We start from the raw sequence: 23,771 nt of genomic DNA, 5'->3' as shown, positions 1-23,771 counted from the left end.
CTATCTATCTATCTATCTATCTATCTATCTATCTATCTATCTATCTACCTATATCTATATCCATATATACATACATATAAAATTTTTCCCTCCAACTAGCCTAATACTGACAAAGGTCTCATGAGTTACAAATATCATCTTTCCATACAGGAATGTAAACAGTTCAACCTTAATAAGTCTCTTATGATTTCTCTTTCCTGTTTACCTCTTCATGTTTCATTTGAGTCTTGTATTTGGAAGTCAAATTTTCTATTCAGCTCTGGTCTTTTCATCAAGAATGATTGAAAGTACTCTATTTCACTGAATTGACCATTTTTTCCTCTGAAGGATTATACTCAGTTTTGCTGGATAGGTGATTCTTGGTTGTAATCCTACCTCCTTTGCCCTCTGGAATATTGTATTCCATGCCCTCTGGTCCCTTAATGTAGAAGCTGCTAAATCTTGTGTTATCCTGATTGTGTTTCCACAATACTTGAGTTGTTTCTTTCTGACTGTTTGCAATATTTTCTCCTTGACCTGAGAACTCTGGAATTTGGCTACAATATTTCCTTTGGGGATCTCTTTCAGGAGGTGACCGGTAGATTCTTTCCATTTCTATTTTGCCCTCTGGTTCTAAAATATCAGGGCAATTTTCCTTGATAATTTCTTGAAAGGTGATGTCTAGGCTCTTTCTTTTTTTTTTATCATGGCTTTCAGATAGTCCAATAATTTTTAAATTTTCTCTCCTGGACCTATTTTCCAGGTTAGCTGTTTTTCCAATTGGATTTGTTTTACAGTGTCTTGATTTCTCATAAAGTCACTAGCTTCCAATTGCTCTATTTGAATTTTTAAGGAAGTATTATCTTCAGTAAGCTTTTGGACTTCCTTTTTCATTTGGCCAGTTTGGCTCTTTGGGTAATTCTTCTCCTCATTGGCTTTTTGGACCTCTTTTGTCATTTGTGTTAAGCTTTTTTTTTTTGAGGTGTTATTTTCTTCAGTATTTTTTGGGTCTCCTTTAGTAAGCTGTTGACTTGTTTTTCATGATTTTCTTGCGTCACCCTCATTTCTGTTCCCAGTTTTTCCTCTACTTCTCTTACTTGTTTCTCAAACTCCTTTTTGAGCTCTTCCAAGTTTCTTCCAAGTAGAGTTTCTCAAACTCTACTTGTCTTACTTGTTTCTCAAACTCCTTTTTGAGCTCTTTCAAGGCCTGAGACAGATTCATATTTTTCTTGGAGGCTTTGGATGTAGGAGCTTTGACATTGTTGTCTCTTTGTGGTTGGTATGTTTTGATCTTCTCTGTTACCAAAGAATGATTCTATGGTCTGACTTTTTTTTTGCACCTGTGTTTGTTCATGATCCCAGCCAATTATTTGAGTTTTAAAATCTTTGTTAAGGTAGGAGTCTTCTTCCAGTGTGGAGAATGTACTTTCCCAAGCTTCAGGAGTTTTGTGCAGCTGTTTTCAGAGATACTTCTAGTGACCTGTAAATTTTCAGTTCTTCCAAGGTGGTATAATAAGGGGCAAGGTGTTTACTCCTTTCCTGGCATGTGCTGTGGTCTGTGAGTGACCACAAGCACTCTTTTCTGTTTTGGAACTGTGAGGAGGATTTCCTCTCCACCACCACTACAAGTTCCACCACGCCAGCACTCTTCCTCGCCCCTAGACCTCCACCCAGAACTGTAACCACAAAGCAAGAGAATCCTTCACCAGTAGAGAGATCCCTGCAATCCCTCTCTGATCAGCCACTCAATTCCCCCTCAGTCTGTGGGCCAGAAGCTCTGGAAGTAGCTGCTGCCCCAGGGCCAAACTTGGGGAACTATGGCTGGGACTGTGCTTCTTTCTCACCACAGTCACAGACCTTTCTCACTGACCTTCTAAGTTGTCTTTGGTGTTCATGGGTTGAGAAGTCTGGAAACCACCACATCTGCTGGTGATTCAGTCCTCTGCACCAGGTTTGCTGAGGCCTGTTTTGTTTGCGTGCCCACCCGGAACTGCGCTCCTCTCCCCACCCAGCGTAATATACCTTTCTGATCAACCATCCAGGCTGTCTTGGGTTTCACTCTGTCTTTTTGTGGGTTCTGCTGCTTTAGAGCCATTTTTGCAGGTATTTGGAGGAATTTGGGGGAGAGCTCGAGCAAGTCACTGCTTTTATTCTTCCATCTTGGCTCTGCTCCCCCTCTAGACTCTAATTTATGTTAAATTATTTTCCAATTTCATAGGCATTTCTAGTGCAGAGAATTATATGTAAAACTCATACTGGCAGATCTTGGTCCTCTCTAATGGAGAGAAGTAAGAGTGGATAGATGAGAAGATAAGGTGATACTCGTGAATTTTAATGGGGCCAATACAAATTGTGTAGACAAGATATGATTTGCAGTCTGTTGGGGCTTTTAAAACTATGTGCAAGGATCAGACACAGTGGTGCCCTTCTGTAATCTTTGCTATCTGTTAGACTGAGACTAGTGGATCTCTTAAGTGTGAGAGTTCCAAACTGCAGTGGAATAAGTCAACTGATTGCCCACACAAAGTTCAGCATTAATAGGATAAGCTCCCAGAAGCAAGAGAACCCCAGCTGGTCTAAAAAGGGAGAAAACTGACTCATGTTCGAATTGGAGAAGGTCAAAGTTCCCATATCAATCAGAGTGGGATAAGACCCACTTCCAACCTAAGTAAAATAGGGAAACCCAATATTTTAAAAATAATCTATAGTCAAGGCTAATAAATGAATGAAATAAATTTTAGAACCTCAGATATATAGATGTGATACATGCCGTCAGAAAATGTATGCACTATTTTATAGAGACACAATTGCTTTTTGTGACTGCTAATTAGCCCCCTGACCATCATATGGAGTGAGGCCATCTATATCACTATAGATGTCAATATGGAATGTTGTCTAAGCACAGCTACTAGCATTTGGGCTACAACTGGCATTTGGCTTCCTGTGTGCCAGGCACTAAGCTAAGAGTTGAGAATACAAAAGCAAACACACAAAAAGTAACAGACAATCATTACTCTTGGGGACCTCACAATCTAATGGGGAAGATGACATGCAAATAAGTTATGCACAAACTATGCACAGGATAAATTGGAAATAATCCACAGAAGGAAGCCACTAGAGTCAAGAGGGATTGGGAAAGGCTTCCTGTAGATGGTGGACTTTTATCTGGTGCTTGAAGGATGTCAGGGAACCTAGGAGGTGGAGATGAGGAATGAGATCATTTGTATCACAGGTAGACAGCCAGTAAAAATATATAGGGTTGGGGGTGTCTTATTAGAGGAATAGTAAGGAGGCCAGGTCCACTGGTTCACAGAGTACCAGGTTCTTGTCTGAAAAATGTCTTTACAAATTACTTTTTAAACATTAACTTATTTGTTCTCTGTGATGATCTTGTGATGCTGATCATGTGGAGATCATTTCCCATATTTTCAAGAAAAGGAAGCTGATATTTAGAGTAGTTAAGTGTTTGCTTAAGGTCATACAACTTATAAGTGGCAGAGCCAGATCTCACATATAGGTAATTTGACTATAATTTTTTTTTCTTTCTCTATTTCTTCTCATCTTTACTCTAAAATGGGTGAAAAGTACAATTGTATAATTAGCCACCTAATCTATCTATGTGTGAAGGTGAATTCAACAGCTTATGGAAAAAGGCCCAGGTGATAATGAAAACTTTGCTTTGGAGATTAATGAGCAAAGCAGGGTCAAATAAGAGACTGACCCTCAAGCAAGCTCTTTATAAGGGAAGTTGGTGAAAAGGCAATTTTAGGAATTCATTCTTTCTTCAATTCAACAACAATGTTTAATCTGTCTATGGGAGGTAATGTGGATAAGTAGAAAATTCTGTGGGTTAGATGATAGATTCGCTTGGTCTATATAGGATCCTGGGCAAATCATGTGACCTCTCTGATGCTTATTTTCTTCATCTGTAAAATAGATATGACAATATTTCAAAACCCAACTTACAAAGTTGATGATAGGAAATAATTTTGCAACCCTTAAAGGAATATGTAAATAGAGGCTAATGATAATTTAATTAATGACAATCATTATAGGGCAATATAATTGGTTTTATATGAAACAATTATTAAAATGTAGTCTCAGGGGCAGCTAGGTGGTGCAGTGGATAGAGCACCAGCCTGGAAGTCAGGAGGACCTAAGTTCAAATCCAGCCTCAGACCAAACACTTGACACTTACTAGCTGTGTGACCTTGGGCAAGTCACTTAACCCTAATTGCCTAAAAAAAAAAAAGGTAGTCTCTGCAGTTCCAAAAGATTTCATGATGAAAAATGCTATCCATATCCAGAGAAAGAACTATGGAGTCTGAATGTAAATTGAAGCATATTATTTGCTTTCTCCCTCTCCCTCTCTCTCTCTCTCTCTCTCTCATTTCTTTCTTATGGTTTTCCCCTTTGGTTCTAATTCTTTTTTTTTTTTTTACAACATCACTAATGTGGAAATATGTATAATACAGTCATATAGCCTATATCAGATTGCATCTTGGGGAGGGGGAAGCAGAAGGAGGGAGAGAAAATTTAGAACTCAAAATCTATAGAAGTAAATGTTGAAAATTAAAGACAAGTAAATATTTTTTTAAATGTGGTCTCTGCCCTCAATAAACTTACAATCTAGCTGAAAGTATAAGGAAATACATAAATATGCAAGACTACACGATGTTAAGTCATTTCAGTTGTATCTAACTCTTCGTGACCCTATTTGGGATTTTCTTGGCAAAGATACTGGAATGGTTTGCTATTTCCTTCTGCAGATAATGTTATGCCATTTCCTTCTCCAGGTTTTATAGATGAGGAAATTGAGTCAAACAAGTTTAACTGACTTGTCCAGGGTCACACAGCTACTAAGTGTCCGAACCCAGATTTGAACTCAGGAAGATGAGTCATCCTGATCTCAAGCTCAGCTTTCTATCCACTGTGACACCTAGATGCTCAATACTACACAATAAATAGCAGTATATAATAACTCTAGAGAAGTCTCTCATTTCTCTTGAAAAGGTCTTGATTTGGAAGTCAAGACTTGGAGATCCAACTGCTGCTTCTCCTAGATGAAGGGTATTGAGCTTACCATTAACTGTAACTCCTTTCTCCTTCCTCCAGAAAAGTAGGAGCTCTTTATAATAAAGAGGTACCATGTGTGGTCGTGGCAACTAGCATTGCTCTTCCTGAATGCTTGCCACTCCTTTCTCTTATCTCCATAGGCCCTATATAACACTAGCAAGGAGAGCAGTACAGGGCCAAATATTTAATGAAAATATACTTGACAGGTCTCTCCCTCTTACTAAAACCTTGTTAGCAGAGCCCTTATGACGTATGTGTTGTCTGGAGAATTACCAAAACTTCTGGGTGGCTACTATTGGGCAGGCATGGCCAACGTGTTACTGTCATAAGATAAACATAGGATCCCAGGGCCTTTCACTTGGGAACCAACTCCACACAGAGGTCAGATGTGAACGGAAACATGCCCCATTCAATCTACCTCACACATTACTCGTCTCAGATGTACGCTTGTAAGGAAGTTAGCTACAAAAGTGTTTCCATTGTCTTTGGCACACATGGGCATTCCATTAAGCCCAACAGGCATAGTGCTTTTTTGAGGAATGAAGCAACTTGTTTCTAGCCTTTTCTCCAACTCAGTGATGCCCTGGTCTAAAAGGAATTTTAAAGCACATGGGCATTTCCCCGTTGGAGCAACAATTTCTCTCTAATGTTTCATATCCTCATTATAAAGCTCCTAACAATGGAGAAGCTAATTCTCAGATGAAATTGAAGGTGTGCTCATAAACAAACGCTGCTCCTGCTTCATTTCACAGTTGCTGAATCACTGCTTTTCTTTTTTCATTGTATACATATTGTTTCGGAGATGCCCTGCTGGGATTGTGAAACAGGCAGATTGCAATAAAACTGCACCCAGGGAGTGGTAGAAGAGTGCGTGAAATGAGTCACAGACCACAACAAAGCCTTTCCTGTCATGTAGGGCTTACTTGCCAAACACAAAGGATGTAAATTTGATGGTAAGACAAGAAGCATCTTTGTTATTTGTCAACAAATCCCATTGGCCATTGCAGAATCCTGGCAGCCTGTCACAAGGAAGTCTGGCAGGGAGAAGTAAGAACTAACTGGAAGATGGGAAACATACTATAAGAGATCAAATGAGAGTCAGGTACAACGGAATGGATGATTCGGTCCCAGGGACCCATTTCTATGGCACATTCGAGATAGCAGTGGGATCCTCTGTGAACTAGGCACGACCTTTTGCCATTGGGAGAAAGGTATAGATAATTCAGACAAAAGAAAACAGGACTGCTTACATGACGGGATTGGCCAGTATCCAGCAATACAAAGAAAATAAACCGACAAAACTATTTAAAAAGGACATAAGGGGTTCTGGAGATTGAAAGTATTTGAATAATTTTATTTTGTGTTTTTGGTCTAAATATATGCTTTCATGGGTATGATAAACTCTAGGCAGATAAACTTTCTCAATGGATGTAGCTAAGTGATTTCTCTGCAATTTATAATCCTTTAGAAAGCTGTCTGGCACATTGAGAGTTTAAGGTACTTGTCTTGTAGCTACTATATGTCAAAGAGGGAACTTGAACCCACACTTTCCTAACTCCAAAGTTGGCTCTCTATTCACTGTGCTCCTCTATCTTTCATCTAGGCAGAAAGTTATAACCAAAAATAAATAAATAATAAAAGGAGGGATGTTCAGGTGGGAAACACAATCTATGATTTGAATCTATCATGCAGGAAGTGAAGTAACAGAAGCAGGAAATAATATTTATGATAACAATGGAAATGGAAAGAACAGCAACAGGTAGACACGACGATAACAAAACAATCACAATTGACATATAATTATAACGCCCATGGTTGTCTCTAAAGAAATGATATGAGAATATACATTCCTTTTGTGTTTGCAGAGGTGTGAAAATTTTGTTAATGTGTTGATTAGTTTTTTGAACTTTTTTTCTTTCTTTTTCAATTCCTTGATGTAAGGGATAGATTTTTCTTCTCATCCTCCTTTTCTTCCTCCCCCTCTTTCTTCTCTTTCTCCATCATCATCATCATCATCATCATCTTATTCTTTTTCTTCCTCTTTTCCTCTCTTCCTCCTCTTTTTGTTTTTCTCTCTGTCTCTGTCTGTCTGTCTGTCTCATTCATTCTTTCATTCCTTGCTATAAGGAATGACTCTGGAATAGGGATGAGGCAGAGATGTATTAGTAAATGTAAAAGGCAGAAAAAGACAATGTCTTTAAAAGTCCGTAAAATAGCTCATTTAATTGTTGGTATTTGTAAGCAAATAGGATCATTAGAATACAGATTGAAGCATATTCTGTTTCTACATGTAGAAAAAAAACGACATATCATCTGTATTCAGCCATAAGGAAGAATATGCATCATTTTCAGTCTGTCTTTTCCATGTCTCTAACATTGTATTGCCATGTGATACTTTCCAGAATTGACAATATCACATTTTTTCTATTAATATGAACAATATTGTTATAGCATTAATTGTTTTCCTGGTTCTTTTCCATTCTGCCTTGGTTCAAAATGAGGTTCAGGTGATGCCTGCTCCCACCACTTTTTTTCTCATTTATGTAAACTTTTACTTGTGTCCCCAGTTACGTGAGATAAGCCCTTCCTGAAACTTCCCTTTTCTTCCCTACTAATTCATTTCCCCTTCCTTTGCCTTTCTTCTTTTAATCTCATTACAATATAATGAAACTCACTCCTATATCTTTTATTTGACTCACTTTTTTACCTCTGCTGACATTATAGTTTTCAAAAGTTGCTTGTATCATCCATCTTCCCCCTCTCCATCAGAATCCAATCACTTCATTCTTATAAAATTCTTTCTGATGGCTAGCTTATATTCAGCTTTTTATGTTTCTTTTTGCTCCCAGATTTGTATTTCAAAATGGCTACTCAAACCTGTCTTCTCATCAGCAAGTCTTGGTAGCCCTTTATTTCATTACCTCCCCGACCTCCCCTTCCACCCGCCATAGCATTATACTCAGTTTTGGCGGATAAGTTTTTCTTTGTCATAAGGTTATATCTTTTGCCTTTTGGAATATAACAGTCTACGTTCTCTGCTCCTTTATACAGTCACTAAATCTTATGTGATCCTAACTGTGGTTCCTTGGTGTGTAAAATCTTTTTCTTTTTCTTTTTTTTTTCTGGCTCCTTGCATTATTTTTTTCTTTGACTTGGAAGCTTTGGCTATGATGTTCCTGGGAGTTTTCATTTTGAGGTTTCTTTCAGGAAGGTAATGGTAGATTCTGTTTTTACTTTCTGGTTCTAGTAGATCCAGGCAGTTTTCTTTTATGATTTCTTGGAATTTTATATCTATGTTCTTTTTTTCTTTTTGTCATACCTCTTGATATCACAATGATTCATAAAGTATCTCTCCTTAACCTGTTTTCCAAGTCACTTGTTTTTGTTCTATTATAATTTGCAAGGAGTCTATTACTTGGTAAGGTTTTTTTCTAGCTATGTAAGACAATGAGCAGAATGTTGGATCTGGAATCAGGAAAACCCGACTTCAAATCTAGCTTCAGACACTAATTAGCTGTAGGACCCTGGCCAAATCACTTAACGTCCATCTGCCTCAGTTTCCCCATCTATAAAACAAGAATAATAATAGCACTAATCTTCCAGGGTTGTTGTAAAGATAAAATGAGATACCATTTTGTAAAGCACTTTGAAAACCTTGAAGTGTTATACAAATGCTCTTGTTGTTATTATAGGGCTAAGTTGTCAATTCTCTTTCCACATCTTTCCTCCAATGATCTAACTTCTTTTCCACTTCTTTCCTCTATTACTTTCATTTCATTTATAATATAATTTACAAACAAACAAAAAATCCTGCATCAGTCCTTTGAGTAATTCATCATAACAATAAAAGCTATAAAAAAAAGTAATGAACTATAGGCTAATCCTTGATCAATTAGTAAGTATTTATTAAGTACCTTTTATGTGCCAAGAATTGGACTAAGTGCTGAGGGTACAAAGATTGAAGTGAACCAGTCTCTGACCTCATAGGGTTATTATATAATCCGTATTACATTGTAATATCATGTATAACATATTAATATCTAATAGTATATATTGTATATAATATTATTATGTGTAATATTACATATTATACATATTATTGAGGAAAGCCAGAAGTACATATATAAGCTTTATGCAAAATAAATACAAAGTGATTGAGGGAGGGGACAGTAATATCTGAGGAGATCAGGAAAGGTCTCATGTACCAGGTAGCCCTTTAGAAGAGTCTTGAAGAAGATCAGGAATTCTAGAAGGTAGAGCAGGGGTAGGAATCCTTTTCAGGCATAAACGCAATGCAAAAACACAGAGAAGCGAAATGAGAATAAGAAAATCAAGGTCCCCATCACTGGAGGTTCCCAAGTAGAAGTTTATGATCACTTGGCATGGGTGCTATCTGGGGGAGGGGTTCTTTTTCAGATGTAAGATTTTGTGTTAAACCTGTGGATTTGAAATCCTATTTGAGAATGACATTCCTTTGACATAAACAGTAGCAGAACAAGTATAGAATGATTACAACTGATTCAATTCAATGAACATTTATTAAGTGTCTATGTGAGAGTCACTATGACAGGACTTGGAGGTACAAAAACAAAAATGACTTATGAAATGCCATTAAGAAATTTACATTCCATTTAGGGACATACAACATATAAATCTATAAGTATTTCAGTGTACGGAGGAGGAAAAGAATATTCATAACTAGGGGTAGGGAGGAATCAAGAAAGCTTCCCAGGAGAGTTGACACCCAGAAGGAAGATAATAAGAAGACTAAGAGGCTGAGATAAGGAAGGAGTGCATTCCAGACATGGGAAAGAGCTTATGCAAATGTTCAAGGCAGGTAATGGAAAAGTAATTTTGTGGAATGGCTAGTAGTCTAGTCTGGTTAGAAAATACTATTATGAAAGGGAGAAATGTGAAATAAAAGTATGAAAGTAGTTTGGAGCTATATAGGAAAGTCTCAAATGACATGCTGAAGCCCAGAAGGTAGAAAGAGGCAATCTCCTATCACAAGGGGCCTCAACTCTAGACTCATACAGGGAGTGGGGGAGATCAATCTTAAACAGTAGGAGTAAAAAAAAAAAATCCTCATTCTCTCTGACTCATTATACTACCACTCCAGAGCTCCAGGTAACTTGTCTTAAGCAATACTTAAGTATGGTTTATGTCTAGATTCTCTCCTAAAAGAGATTAACTGAGTCTATTCTGGAAAGTGTAGTCAATATATAAGGTATAAAGTATCTTATCAGGTTTAGGGTAGCTATTTTTTTCCTCTACCACAAAAGAAATACTTAAAACACAAAAGACTCATAAGCATGTATTAAACAATAACAACAAAAAATCTTTAAACCTGTTAAATTCTCCTGTGTGATTTAAACACACACATACACATACACACACACACACACAAATTTTGTACGAGTATTTAAATGTTTCTCACTTACTCAGGATTTGTGCTCGAGAAATTCTCAAGTCCAAATATTCTTACTAGCCAGGTTAAGACTCTGATTCTTTAGCTACAGATTACTTTGGGCAGTAGTGCCCTTTGCCTCTAGGACTGTGTTGCAGAAATCAACTCCTACTGTGCAACTGTCACATAATGCAAGAATTCCCAGTCATAAGGTAGCCATTAACGCTGGTAATGTTCATTTCTCAGAACTCTCATTAGTCTCTTAAGCTCAGGGAAGCAAGTATAAACAGAAGATTCAGACATGGACATAAAATTTCATCTCAGTCTAACCTAGGCAGGTACATTTTATTTTCCCACTGACATAAGCTTCTGGGAAAGAAGTGAAGTGAGCCGCTTTTCTTGCTAGGAGAGCTGGTATAGACTATTTCCCAAGAAAGATACTATGTTTAAGAACCAGTCGAGAAACCAGTTTTGTCTCTCCTTGTAGCCCACAGCATGGACAGCTTTTCCTAGTTCAGTCAAGTTTCTTCAACACAAGCCACAGTCATAAAATATCACTGTAATATAGCAACGAGGTTACCGTGCACCCTATCAGCACCAGTAGAGTGCTCAGGCTTCCTACCTTGTATCTTCATTCCAATGGAACCACAATGCAAACCCAACTTCTTTACAATTTTACAAATGTTAATTGCAACTTCATTAGTGGTGAATTCATCTTTTTCATTTTTGATACTGTTAATTTGATTTTCTTCTTTTTTTAAAATCAAATTAACCAATTGCTTATCTTTAAAAAAATTTCATAAAACCTCCTCCTAGTTTTATTTATTAGTTCAATGGTTTTCTCATTTTCAATTTTATTATTTTTTCCTTAGTTTTTCAGGGTTTCAATTTGGTGTTTAATTGGGGATTTTTAATTTGTTATTTTTCTAGGTTTTTTTTTTGCTTGCCTAAATAACTGATCTTCTCTTTCTTTATTTTATTGATGTAAACATTTAAAGTCATAGATTTTCTTCTAAGTAGTTCTTTGGTTGCATACCATAAATTTAGGTATATTATCTTATTATTGTCATTCTCTTTAATGACAGTTCTGATTTTTAAGGAAATTCTTATCAGTGAATTTTTTGGGGGGTTTCTTTTTACCTATTATATTTTATTATTATTATTTTTATTAGTATTATTACATTTTACCTATTCTTTTTTATGGCATTAGTTTTTTTCAGTTTATTTTGTGCCTCTTTTACAAACTGTTGACCCAGTTTTCATTTTTTTTGCATCACTCTCATTCCCCCCCCTACAATGTTTCCTTTACCTATCTTATTTGATTTTAAAAATCCTTTTTGAGCTCTTGCAATGATTACTTTTTTTTGGTAGGGGGCTGAGACCAATTCATATTTTTCTTTGAGGTTTGCGTGTAGCTGTTTTGACATTGTTGTCTTCTTTGAGTTTGTGTTTTGATTTTCCCTGTCACCATAGTAACTTTGCAGAGTCAGGATCTTTTATTTTTCTCTCTCTCATTTTTCCAGCCTATGTCTTGACTTTTAACTTTACATTAAAGTTGAGTTCTGCTGCCAGAGTGGAGGAAACACTCTCCCAAGCTTCAAGTTTTTTTGTGCTGCTATTTTCAGAAATAGGTCTGGGACCTTGCAAGTTTTTACTTCTTTCAAATAGGTATGATCTAAGAAGAGGTATGTTCACTACTCTCCTGGCCTGTGCTTTGGTTTTTGAGTTACCACAAGCACTCTTTTCAGTGTTGGAACCGTGAGCAGGGTTTCTGTTTCTGCTAGTGACTCTGAACTAGGTATGGCCATTGCAACAGAGCCCTGCTCCCAGCAAAAGGTCCACTATAATCTCCTTTTGACCAGTTGTCTGACATCCTCACCATCTGTGGGCTGAGGGTTCAGGAAGCTGTCACTGTTGGTTCAGTCACCACTGCCCCCCAACCCCCCACCTACCCACCTGCCCAAGGCCGCTGCTGGTTTGCTAGGACATGGCCTGTGCTGGATTTCATTCTAATCTCACCCCCGTGAGACAGATCTTTCCTGCCAACCCTTTAAGTTGTGTTGGGCTAGAGAATTGCTTCACCTCATCCTTTTATTGATTCTGCCACTCCAGAATTTATTTTGAGGTGTTATTTTTAATGTTATTTGGAGGTGAATTTAGGAGAGCTCAGAAAAATTTCTGCTTTTATGCTACCATCTTGGCTCCACCATCCCATCCTTCACTTTTCATCCCAACTCCCTACATCCAGTGAGTTGCCAAGTCTTGTAAATAGTATTACCACAACCCCTCCTGAATTTAAACCTTTCTTTCAACTCACACAGACTCTTTCCTAGTCCATACTTGCACTGCCTCTTGCCTGACCTATTGCAAAAGACTCCTAATAGATCTACCTGCTTCTCCTCCCATCTTCCTCTAGCATGTCCTCCTCATAGCTACTAAAATGACATTTCTTAAGGAAAGGTCTAAAAATGTAATCTCTCTGTTCAAAATACTCAGTGGTTCCCTATTTTCTAAAGGAAAAAAAAATCCAAACTTTTCTGTTTTACACTTAAGGCCCTTCACAGTCTAGATCCAGCCCAGCTTTCCAGACTATTTTGCCCCACAATTCTTCCCTTTTCACTTTCAACTCAGTCAACATCCTAGTAAAATTGGCCTTTATGATCTTCCCCACAAATAACAAACTACTTCTTGTCTTTATGCCTTTGTATAATCTGACTCCTCACCTCCACCTTTGGAATTCTCTAGTTGCCTTCAAGGTTTAGCTCAAGTGTTACCTCTCAAATATGGTATTTCTTGAACTACCCTGTTATTGTCTCTTCCCCCTCAAAATTTTTAAAAACTTCTTATATATTCCAACCCATTACAATGTAAGCTCCTTGAGGGTAGGGATGGTTTTATTTTTGTCTCTTTTCATCACACAGTAGTACACATAGTAGGAACTTAATAAATTCCTAATCAACTGCAGAGAAGACCTGTCATGGAAATAACATTGCATTTGGAGCCAGATGATGTGAAATTGAATACTGCAACTGCTATTTACTACTTACATGACCTTGGGCAGATAGCTGAACTTCAATTGACCTACATTTCTTCATCTATAAAAAAGAGGAAATAGAAATGTATGATGAATAGTGCCCCATTGTTGTTGTTCAGTCATGTCCAACTCTTTATGACCTCGTTTGGCATTTTCTTGCAAAGATACTGGAATGGTTTGCCACTTCTTTTTGCGGCTCATTTGACAGATGAGGAAACTGAGGTAAACAGGTTTAAGTCACTTGGCCAGGATCACACAGCTAGTAAGTGTCTGAAGCTGGATTTCAACTCAGTTCTTCTGTACTCTTGACCTGACACTAATCCATTCCACCACCTAGCTGCCTCCTAATGTCCCATCCAACACTAAATCACAGAATCTGATAATACTGGAAAGAGGTAAAAGTTAGCTAAATATTGTTCTATACTCACATCATTTAGATATGACACTCTACTATTGGTGGGATTAGAATATATATACATATATATATATATACACACATACACACACACATATACACACACACACACACACATATAGCTATTTAGTAGCTTCCTGTATGAGTTACTAATGAGATGGTAGGAACACTGAGTGCTACATTTGGGTCAACCCAACCATTTTGGCATATGTGCTTCAACTCTATCATACTTAAAGCCATCTTCCTTTTTGTCCTGTCTAACTTCATACTCACGTAACAATTCTACCTGGATGACCATTCTGTGAGGGTGAGTCAATGAGGGTGGAGAGAAGGGAGGTTAATGGGAGGAAGCAGAGACTGTAAAGACTTGCATTCAATAACTGCCCTACTCCAACAAATGACCCACTCCCCTTGGATATGATGGCATGTGAGGAAGGAAGGTTGTGTTCTATATGTAGTTAAAATGCCTCATTTGGGCATCTGGATTCTTAGAATATCAGTGACCCAGAGAGCCACAGAAAATTAGGGTCTTCTAAAAAGAGACCAAATCTAATAATGTAAGGATTTTGATCTATACCTATTTAATCTTTTTTATTGTTAGACTAATCAGTATGCTATTAAAATTGCAAGTATTTCTAACAACAAAACAACAACAAATGGAGTAAATTTGCTATCATAAACCCATTAATGATAATCATGAACATCACAAATAGACCCTATAATCACAGTCTTTAATGTTTTAGATGAAAAACTAGAAATCACAGAGAGAGAGAGAGAGAGAGAAGAAGAAGAAGAAGAAGAAGAAGAAGAAGAAGGTGGAGGAGGAGGAGGAGGAGGAATAGATTTTGTCCTAGAACCAAATCCATTCTCAGGTGAACATTGAGAGAAGTGAATTGGAAAACATGTTGGGGGTGGGGGAATTACAAGAGTATCAGTGATTAGTTCATGGAACATGATCTCTGGCTGTATGGGAAGATATATGAGTTTACAGTAAACCCTCTATTCCTGTCTCCCCATCAAAGGGACTAAGTAACCAATAAGGGATTGCTGCATTATCCTCAAGTCCTGAAAGAAAGTGATCAACTGGGCATCAATGTCTATTGACCCACATATCTACATGCTCACTTCTATAAAAGATTTATGAGAATGATTGACTTATGAATCAAGCATATATATACTTGATGAAAACATAAGACAGGATGAGGCAGGCTTTAATAAAGAGTTTTCTATAGTAAACTGAATCTTTATGGTCATATAATGGACTGAGTATTACAGAAAACACAAGGTCTTGCTATCCTGCTATATTTGTATTTTTTGTTGGTTAATGATATGTATGTATGTATGTGTACATATATGTATGTATATATGTAAATGTGTGTATTTGTGATAGATACACACACATACTAACCAGTACATATGGATGTACTGGTAAAATTTTGACAGTTGGGTCTCAGGAATATGTGTGTATATGTACACACACATATACATATACGTGTGTGTGTGTGTGTGTGTATATTATATATAATATATATATATAACATATACAAAATTACTCCTCATATTTCACTATAGAAAGGATTTTGTTCATTTGTCATCTGAATATCATGTGAATTTACAAAGGCCATATATACTATCTAAAGAGATCATCCTCTCACCCTTTTCCAAATGAAGAATCTAAATATCAAAGAAAATAAATGATTTGCTCAAGGTCATACAGTTAGTGAGGAGCAGAGCCAATTTTTTGAAAATAATATGTATTTCCCCCAATTACATGTTAAAACAATTTTACATTTTTTTTAAGTTTTGAGTTCCAAATTCTGTCCTTGCCTCCTGTCCTTGCCTCCCCACTCCCTGAGATGGTAGGCAATATGATACATGTTATATATACACAATCACATAAAGCATTTCCATATTAGTCATTTTGTAGAAGAGTGAGAGAAAGAGAGAAAGAGTGAGGGAGAGAGAGACAGAGAGAGAGACAGACAGACAGACAGAGAGAGGGAGAGAGAGAAAGAGAGAGAGAGAGAGGGAGAGAGAAGGAGGGACGGAAGGAAGAAGGAAGGATAAAGAAAGAAGGAAGGCAAGCCTATATTCAGACAAAATAATTTCTTTCTCTGGAGGTGGATAGCGAGTTTCATCATGAGTCCTTTGGGATTATTTTGGATCATTGTATTGCTGACAATAACTAAGTCATTCAGAGTTCTTCATCTTATAATATTGATGTTACTGTACAATTGCTGTATTGCTATATGATATTTTCCTGCTTCTGCTCACTTCACTTTGCATCAGTTTATATAAGTCTTTCCAGGGTTTTTCTGCAAGTGTCCTGCTCATCTTTTGTTATAGCACAATAATATCCATCACACTCATATAACACAACTTTTTAGCTATTGCCTAATTGATGGGCATCTTTTCAGTTTCCAATTCTTAACCACCACAAATAGTTGCTATATTTTTTTTGGTGCAAGTAGGTCCTTCCCCCTTTTTAAAATAATCTCTTCGGGATATAGACCTAGAAAGGGTATTGCTGGATCAAAGGGTATGCACAGTTTTATAGCCCTTTGGGCATAGTTCCAAATTGATCTCCAGAATGGTCAGATCAGTTCACAACTCCACCAATAGTGCATTAGTGTCCCAGTTTTCTTATATCCCCTCCAACATTTATCATTTTCTTTTTTTGTCAGATTAGCCAATCTGATAGTTGTGAGGTGACAACCCAGAGTTCCTTTATTTTGCATTTCAATAGTGATTTACATAATTTTTTCATGTGACTAGAGATAGCTTTGTTTTATTTATCTGAAAACTACCTGTTACTATCCTTTGATCAATTTGGGAATGCATGTATTCTAATAAATTTATTTGATAAATAAAACTCTATATATTGATATTCTTTACCTTTTGTTCTTACAGATTAATTTTATTTTTTCTAGTTCTATAAAATAACTTTATTATTATTTTTGTAAATTTATTTTTTAGTTTTCAACATTCACTTCCATAAGATTTTGTGATTCAAATTTTCTCCACATCTCTCCCCTCCCCCACCACAAGACAGTGTGTAAATTGATATAAGCTCAACATACACATTCATATTAAACCTTGTTTAATGTTGTAAAGGATTAGAACTAATAGAAGAAAGAAGAAACAAGAGAGAGAGAAAGAAAGAGAGAGAGAGAGAGAGAGAGTGAGTAAATAATATGCTTCAATCTGCATTCAGACTCTATAGTTCTTTTTCTGGATATGGACAGCATTTTCCTTCATGAATCTTTTGGAATTGTCTTAGATTCTTGCATTGCTAAGAAGAGATAAGTCTATTAAAGTTAGTCACCACACAATGTGGCTGTTACTGTGTGTAATGTTCTCCTGGTTCTGCTCATTCCACTCACATAAGTCTTTCCAGGTTTTTCTGAAGTCTGCTGCTCATCATTTCTTGTGCAACAATAGTATCCCATTACATTCATGTACCACAACTTGTTCAGCCATTCTCCAACTGATGGGCATCCCCTCAATTTCTAATTCTTTGACACCACAAAAAGAGTTGCTATAAATATTTTTGTGCATGTTAGTCCTTTCCCTATTTTTATGATCTCTTTGGGATACAGACCTGGAATGGTATTGCTGGATCAAAGAGTATGCACAGTTTTATAGCCCTTTGGGCATAGTTCCAAATTGCTCTCAAATGGTTGGATCACTTCACAATTCCAACAACAATGCAATAGCTTTCCAACTTTCCCACATCTTCTCCAACATTTATCATTTTCCTGTTTTGCCATGTTAGCCAATCTGATAAGTATGATGTGGTACCTCAGAGTTGTTTTGATCAACATTTCTCTAATCTATAGTGACTTAAAGCATTTTTTCATATGACTATAGATAGCTTTAATTTCTTCATCTGAACACTGCTTGTTCATATCCTTTGACCATTTATCAATCTGGGAATGACTTGTATTCTTATAAATCTGACTCAGTTCTCTATATATTTTAGAAATGATGCCTTTATCAGAGACACTGGTTGTAAAAATTCTTTCCTAGTTTTCTGCTTTCCTCCTAATCTTGGTTGCATTTGCTTTGTTTGTGCAAAAATTTTTCAATTTATTGTAGTCAAAATCATCCATTTTACGTTTCATAATGTTCTCTGTCTCTTGTTTGGTCTTAAATTCTTCTGTTCTCCATAAATATGATTAGTAAACTATTCTTTGCTCCTCCAGTTTGATTATTTTATCAGCCTTTATATGTAAATCATGTAACCACTTTGACTTCATTTTGGAATACAGTGTTGTGCCTAGTTTCTGCCATACTATTTTCCAGTTTTCCCAACAGTTTTTTGTCAAAGAGTTCTTATCCCAGAAGCTGGAGTCTTTGGCTTTATTAAACAATAGATTACCATAGTCATTGACTACTGTGTCTTTTGTGCTAACCTATTTCACTGATCCACCCCTCTATTTCTTAGCCAGTATCAAGTAGTTTTGATGATTGTTGTTTTATAATACATTTTAAGATCTGGTATGGCTTAGCCACCTCCCCTTGCATTTCTTTTCATTAATTCCCTTGATATTCTGGACCTTTTGTTCTTCCAGATGAATCTTGTTTTTATTTTTTCTATCTCTATAAAATGATGTTTGGTAGTTAGATTGGTGTGGGACTGAATAAGTAAATTAATTTAGGTAGAATTGTCATTTTTATTGTATTGGCTTAACCTACCCATAAGGAGTTAATATTTTTTTTCTAATTGTTTAGATCTGATTTATTTGTGTGAAAAGTGTTTTGCAATTGTATCCCTATAGCTCTTGGGTTTGTCTTCACAGGTAGACTGCCAGGTATTTTATATCGTCTACACTTACTTTAAATGGGATTTATCTTTTATCTCTTGCTGCTGGACTTTGTTGGTAATATATAGGAATGCTAATGATTTATGTGGGTTTATTTTGTATCCTGCAATTTAGCTAAAGTTGTCAATGTTTTGCACCACTTTTTTAGTTGATTCTCTAAGTATACAGTCATATCATATACAAAGAATGATTATTTTGTATCCTTATTGCCCATTCTAATTCCTCCGTTTTCTTTTTTTTGTCTTATTGCTATAGCTTATTTCCAATAGAACACTGAATAATAGTGGTGATAATGGGTATCCTTGTTTCATCTCTGATTATACTGGGAAGGCTGCTAGTTTACCTCCATTACAGCTATTTTTGCTAATTGTTTTAGATAAATATTACTTATCTTTTTTAAAGATAAGCTCCACTTAGGGACAGCTGGGTTGCACAGTGGATAGAGACCTGGCCTTGGAGTCAGGAGGACCTGAGTTCAAATCTGACCTTAGACACTTGACATTTACTAGCTGTTACCCTGGGCAAGTCACTAAACCCTGATTGCCTCACTAAAAAGCAAAAAAAAAAAAAAAGCTCCATTTGTTCCTGTGTTCTGTAGTATTTTTAATAGGAATGGTTACTGTATTTTGTGAAAGGCTTTTTCTGCATATTTTGAGATAATCATATGATTTCTGTTTGTATTGTTATTGATATTGTCAATTATACTGATAGCTTTCCTAATATTGAATCAGTTTTGCATTTTATATATAAATCCTGCCTGGTCATTGCTTTTGATCCTTACAATATATTGGTATAATCTTCCTGCTAGTATTTTATTTAATTTTTTGCATCAATATTCATTAGGGAAATTGGTCTATAATTTTATTTTGGTTGAATTTCTTGTGAATCCATCTGGCTATGGGGATTTTTTCTTGGGAATTTCAATGATGACTCATTCAATTTCCCCCCCAAGTTTGGCTTATTTAAGTATTTTCTTTTCTCTTCTGTTAACATGGGAAATTTATATTTTTGTAGCTATTCATCCATTTCATTTAGATTGTTAATTATATTGGCATATAATTGGGCAAAATAGCTCCTAAAATTGTTTTTATTTCCTCTCCATTGATGGTTAATTGGTTAATTTACACCTTCTTTTATTTTTACCAGTCATTCGATTTTCTTCTTTCCTTTTGTTAATCAAATTAAATAATGGTTTATCTATTTTTTTTATAAAACCAGTCCCTAGTTTTATTCATTAATTAAAAGGTTTTTTTTTACTTTCATTTTTATAAATCTCTTGTTTTGATTTTCAGGTTTTTTAATTTGGCATTTAATTAAGTATTTTTAATTGTATTTTTTTTAGTTTTCTTTTATTTGCATGCCCAATTTATTGATCTGCTCTTTCTCTTTTTTATTGATGTAAGCAATTAGTGATAAAAATTTTCTTCTAAGTACTGCTTTGGATGTACTCCATAATGGTATGCATGGTATATTGTCTCATTAGTGTCATTCTCTTTAATAAAATTATTGATTGCTTTTATGATTTATTCTTTGACCCAGTTATGTTTTAGGATTAGATTACTTTATTTCCAATTAATTTTAATCTATCTTTCCATTGCACATTATTGGATATAATTTTTATTGCATTATGATCTGAAAAGAATGCATTTAATATTTTTGCTTTTCTGCATTTTGGGAGGTTTTTATACCATAGTACATAATACAATTTTACAGTAGGTGCCATGTACTTCTGAGAAAAAGGTATATTCCTTTCTATTCCCATTCAGTTTTCAACAGAGATCTATCATATCTAACTTTTCCAGAATTTTATTCTCTTCCCTAACTTCTTTCTTGCTTATTTTTTTTGGTTAGATTTTATCTAGTTCTGAGAGGGGAAAATTGAGGTCCCCCAACTAGTATAGTTTTATTGCATATTTCCTGCTATAACTCGTTCAGCTTCTCCTTCAAAAATTTAAATGTTATTCCATTTGGTGTGCATATGTTTAGTATTGGCATAACTTCATTGTCTATGGTACATTTCATCAAGATATGGCTTCCTTCCTTATTTCTTTTAACTGGATATACCTTTTTTTGTTTTTTGTTTTTTTCTGAGATCATGATTGCTACCTCTGTTTTTTGTTTGTTTGTTTGTTTTTTTGGCTTTAGCTTAAGCATAATAGATTCTGCTCTAGCCCCTTTTACTCTTGGACAAGAATGGGCTATGATCTTTGAGGTGGTAGCATGTACCTCAAGTAATTCATGGCTCAAAGTATAGAAGCCTATATTATAAATGTAGACATAGAGAAATTACATTATTAAAATACCTCATAACAGATAGACTTCCTTAAAAGGTGATATAGGAGAATCTCAGAACTACACTATCAGATGAGTATAATTATCTCAGACTGGGTCTAGTTCTCATTAGAGAATATTACCACTGAGCAAAAAGAGCATTTGTCCAGCTTTTTCTTCTCATGCACAAATAAGTGCAGGCCACTGGGGTGTTTACACAAGGTTACTTGCTTTCTCAGCCAAAATAGGACAGTATACATCTCGCATGTGTCACATATGCAGCCACATATTAACATCTTTCTTCTATTGTATTTTTAACTATTTTGTTAATTGTTTCTTTATCACATTTGAATCTAGTTAAGTCTACATTTGGGAGTATATGGGTCTCATGTGTCTTCAGGGCATTTTTTTTGACCCCTCTGGACTGAAGCACATTGCCAATCAAGATTTACATATAAGAATTAGTATAAAATTTGTTATCTAGATAATGTACAATTGAAAAAATAATTTGAAATAATCATTTAGAACAAGAGATAACAGAAGGAAAACTTGATCCATTAAATATTAAAAGAAAAATCTTAGAGGAAGTTCTCCAATTCATTGGATGGTTCTTCTACAGGAGTTAAAAGTCCACCAAATAATGGATCTGGGGAAGGGGGAAAACTTCTTGGGGCACATAAGAGTCTGGCTAATGACCTCACTGTGTTCTTGACAGAAATTATAGGGTCAGTATGATAATTAATGCTATTTGTCATTTCTACATCTTCAACGTCTGTCTTCTATGTCCCCTTTTTTCTAGTCACATAGCCACCACCCTGGTTTAGGCCCTCATTACTTTTTACTTGAACCAATGTTCTAACATTTTCTTTCTTCTCTCTGCCTCAAGTCTCTAACTCTAACTCGTCCCCACATAGATACCACGGTGATTTTCTAAAGCTCTAGGTCTGTCTATATCACCCCAACTACTCAATACACATTAATGGTTCCTTATTATTTTGAAGATCAACTATAATTCCTTCTGTTTGGCTTGTAATGCTCTTCCCGGACTCTTTCTGTCTACCTCTTCACCCTTACATATCACTCACTCTGACACTTTCCATCATAAAAGCCTACTTGCTTTTTCTCACATGATGCTCCATCTCTTGTTTCTCATCCCTTTGCATTGACTATCTCCCATCCCTCCTATTCTCCCTTCTTGCCTCCGCCTCTTAGAATCCCTTCAAGAGCCAGAAGAAATACCTCCTTTTGTAGAAGGCCTTTCCCAGTCTACTCAGATTCTCCTGTCTTCTATAATGCTACCTTCAATTTATTCCATACTTACTCTATTTTTGTATCAATTGTGATACCCCTTGGAAGGTAAGCTTCTTGAAGACAGACACTGCCTTTGTTTTAAAAAAAAGAGAAAACCTTAGTGCTTAGCACAGTGCCTGATATAGTAAGCACTTAATTATTGCTTAATTATATTTTCTATCTCTTCATAAAGTCCTCAAGTAATACCCTTTAGGTATATTTCTTTTATGGATCCCAGGGGTAACACAGTCAATGTGGAGGGGGAAGAGAAAGGGAAAAATGCACTCTTTCTCATCTCCTAAAAAGTGATTCTTTCTCAGGATTGTGGAGTTCTCTGCTCCTAAATTTGCAATCCTCTCCAACTCAACTGATTAGCTGCAAACTAACTTTTTCTCTTTACATTTAGTCCAAAAGGCATTACTTGATTTTTCAACCTATCACAACATATTTCCTATGTGTGGCACCATCTGTCTTTGCCAATGATTAAAAGCTCTAATGTGTTTTTCAAATTAACTAAGGGATTTTTGTCAATTGTGATGTCTGAGCTTTTGCAATTAATTGGTAGTAGAGGCAGACTCTCAGCCTTAGAAATGTATAAACTCAAACCTGAGCCAATGCCACAAAGTTGATCTACATTCATTTGCCTAGAAAACAAACAAAAAAAATAAATAAAATGCAAACAGAACAAAACAAAACAAACAAAAAACACCACAAAAACAACAATGAAAACAATTTATTCAGGCCCCTGGACTTCCCTTCCTCCTAGGATATTAATAAAGTAGAACATTTTGAAAACTCTGTGGAGTATTTTTGAAGATAAGCAGACATTGATATGGAGTAGTCAATGTTTCACTTTCATTATATGTAAAAGAGCTGTACAGATGAAACACAGTTTGCTCAATTAACAAGCATTTGAAATATATCCACTATGTGGGCATTGGGGATACAAAGAAAAAAAATTACATGATTCCTGCCCTCTGGGAGCATATAGTTTATTAGATCACAATGAACAATCAATGACATAAGACATATTTAGGGTACTGTGTATGGTAATTGCTGAGTATAAAAACAAAAAGATAGTCCTTTTTCTGGAAGAGTTTGCATTCACCTGGGGCATACAATATGAACTCCAGATAAAGTTCTCTAAGAAAATTTAAGGAGGGAGAAAGAAATTTTATTTGGGTGGGGGAGGAGCAGAGAAAGGACAATCAAGGGAAACTTCTTGGAGGAGGTGGCATCTGAGCTATATAATCCCATAATCCCATAATGAATATGTACAGTAATTCTAAGTGATTGACAAGGTCTGAAAAAGACTTGGGATTTCAAGTACTAACTTGTGTATTCCATAATGAAACAAGTAACCACTAAGCTTCAGGGCATTTTAGGAGGAAAACATTGTGACTGAGGTTAGAGGTGCTGGGGAAAGAGAGAGAGAGAGACAGAGAGAGAGAGAGAGAGAGAGAGAGAGAGAGA

At 36.0% G+C, this 23,771-nt stretch overlaps 1 pseudogene; it reads right to left on the bottom strand.

The window, feature by feature from the left end:
* LOC114043819 overlaps positions 1–13,557 on the bottom strand; it is a 149,413-nt pseudogene extending 135,856 nt beyond the window's left edge.
* Positions 13,558–23,771: the final 10,214 nt, after the last annotated feature.

Source organism: Vombatus ursinus, unplaced genomic scaffold (genome assembly GCF_900497805.2).
Source record: "Vombatus ursinus unplaced genomic scaffold, bare-nosed wombat genome assembly UNPS02014770.1, whole genome shotgun sequence".
Classification (NCBI taxonomy): domain Eukaryota; kingdom Metazoa; phylum Chordata; class Mammalia; order Diprotodontia; family Vombatidae; genus Vombatus; species Vombatus ursinus.
This window is presented reverse-complemented; position numbering and strand designations above follow the sequence as displayed.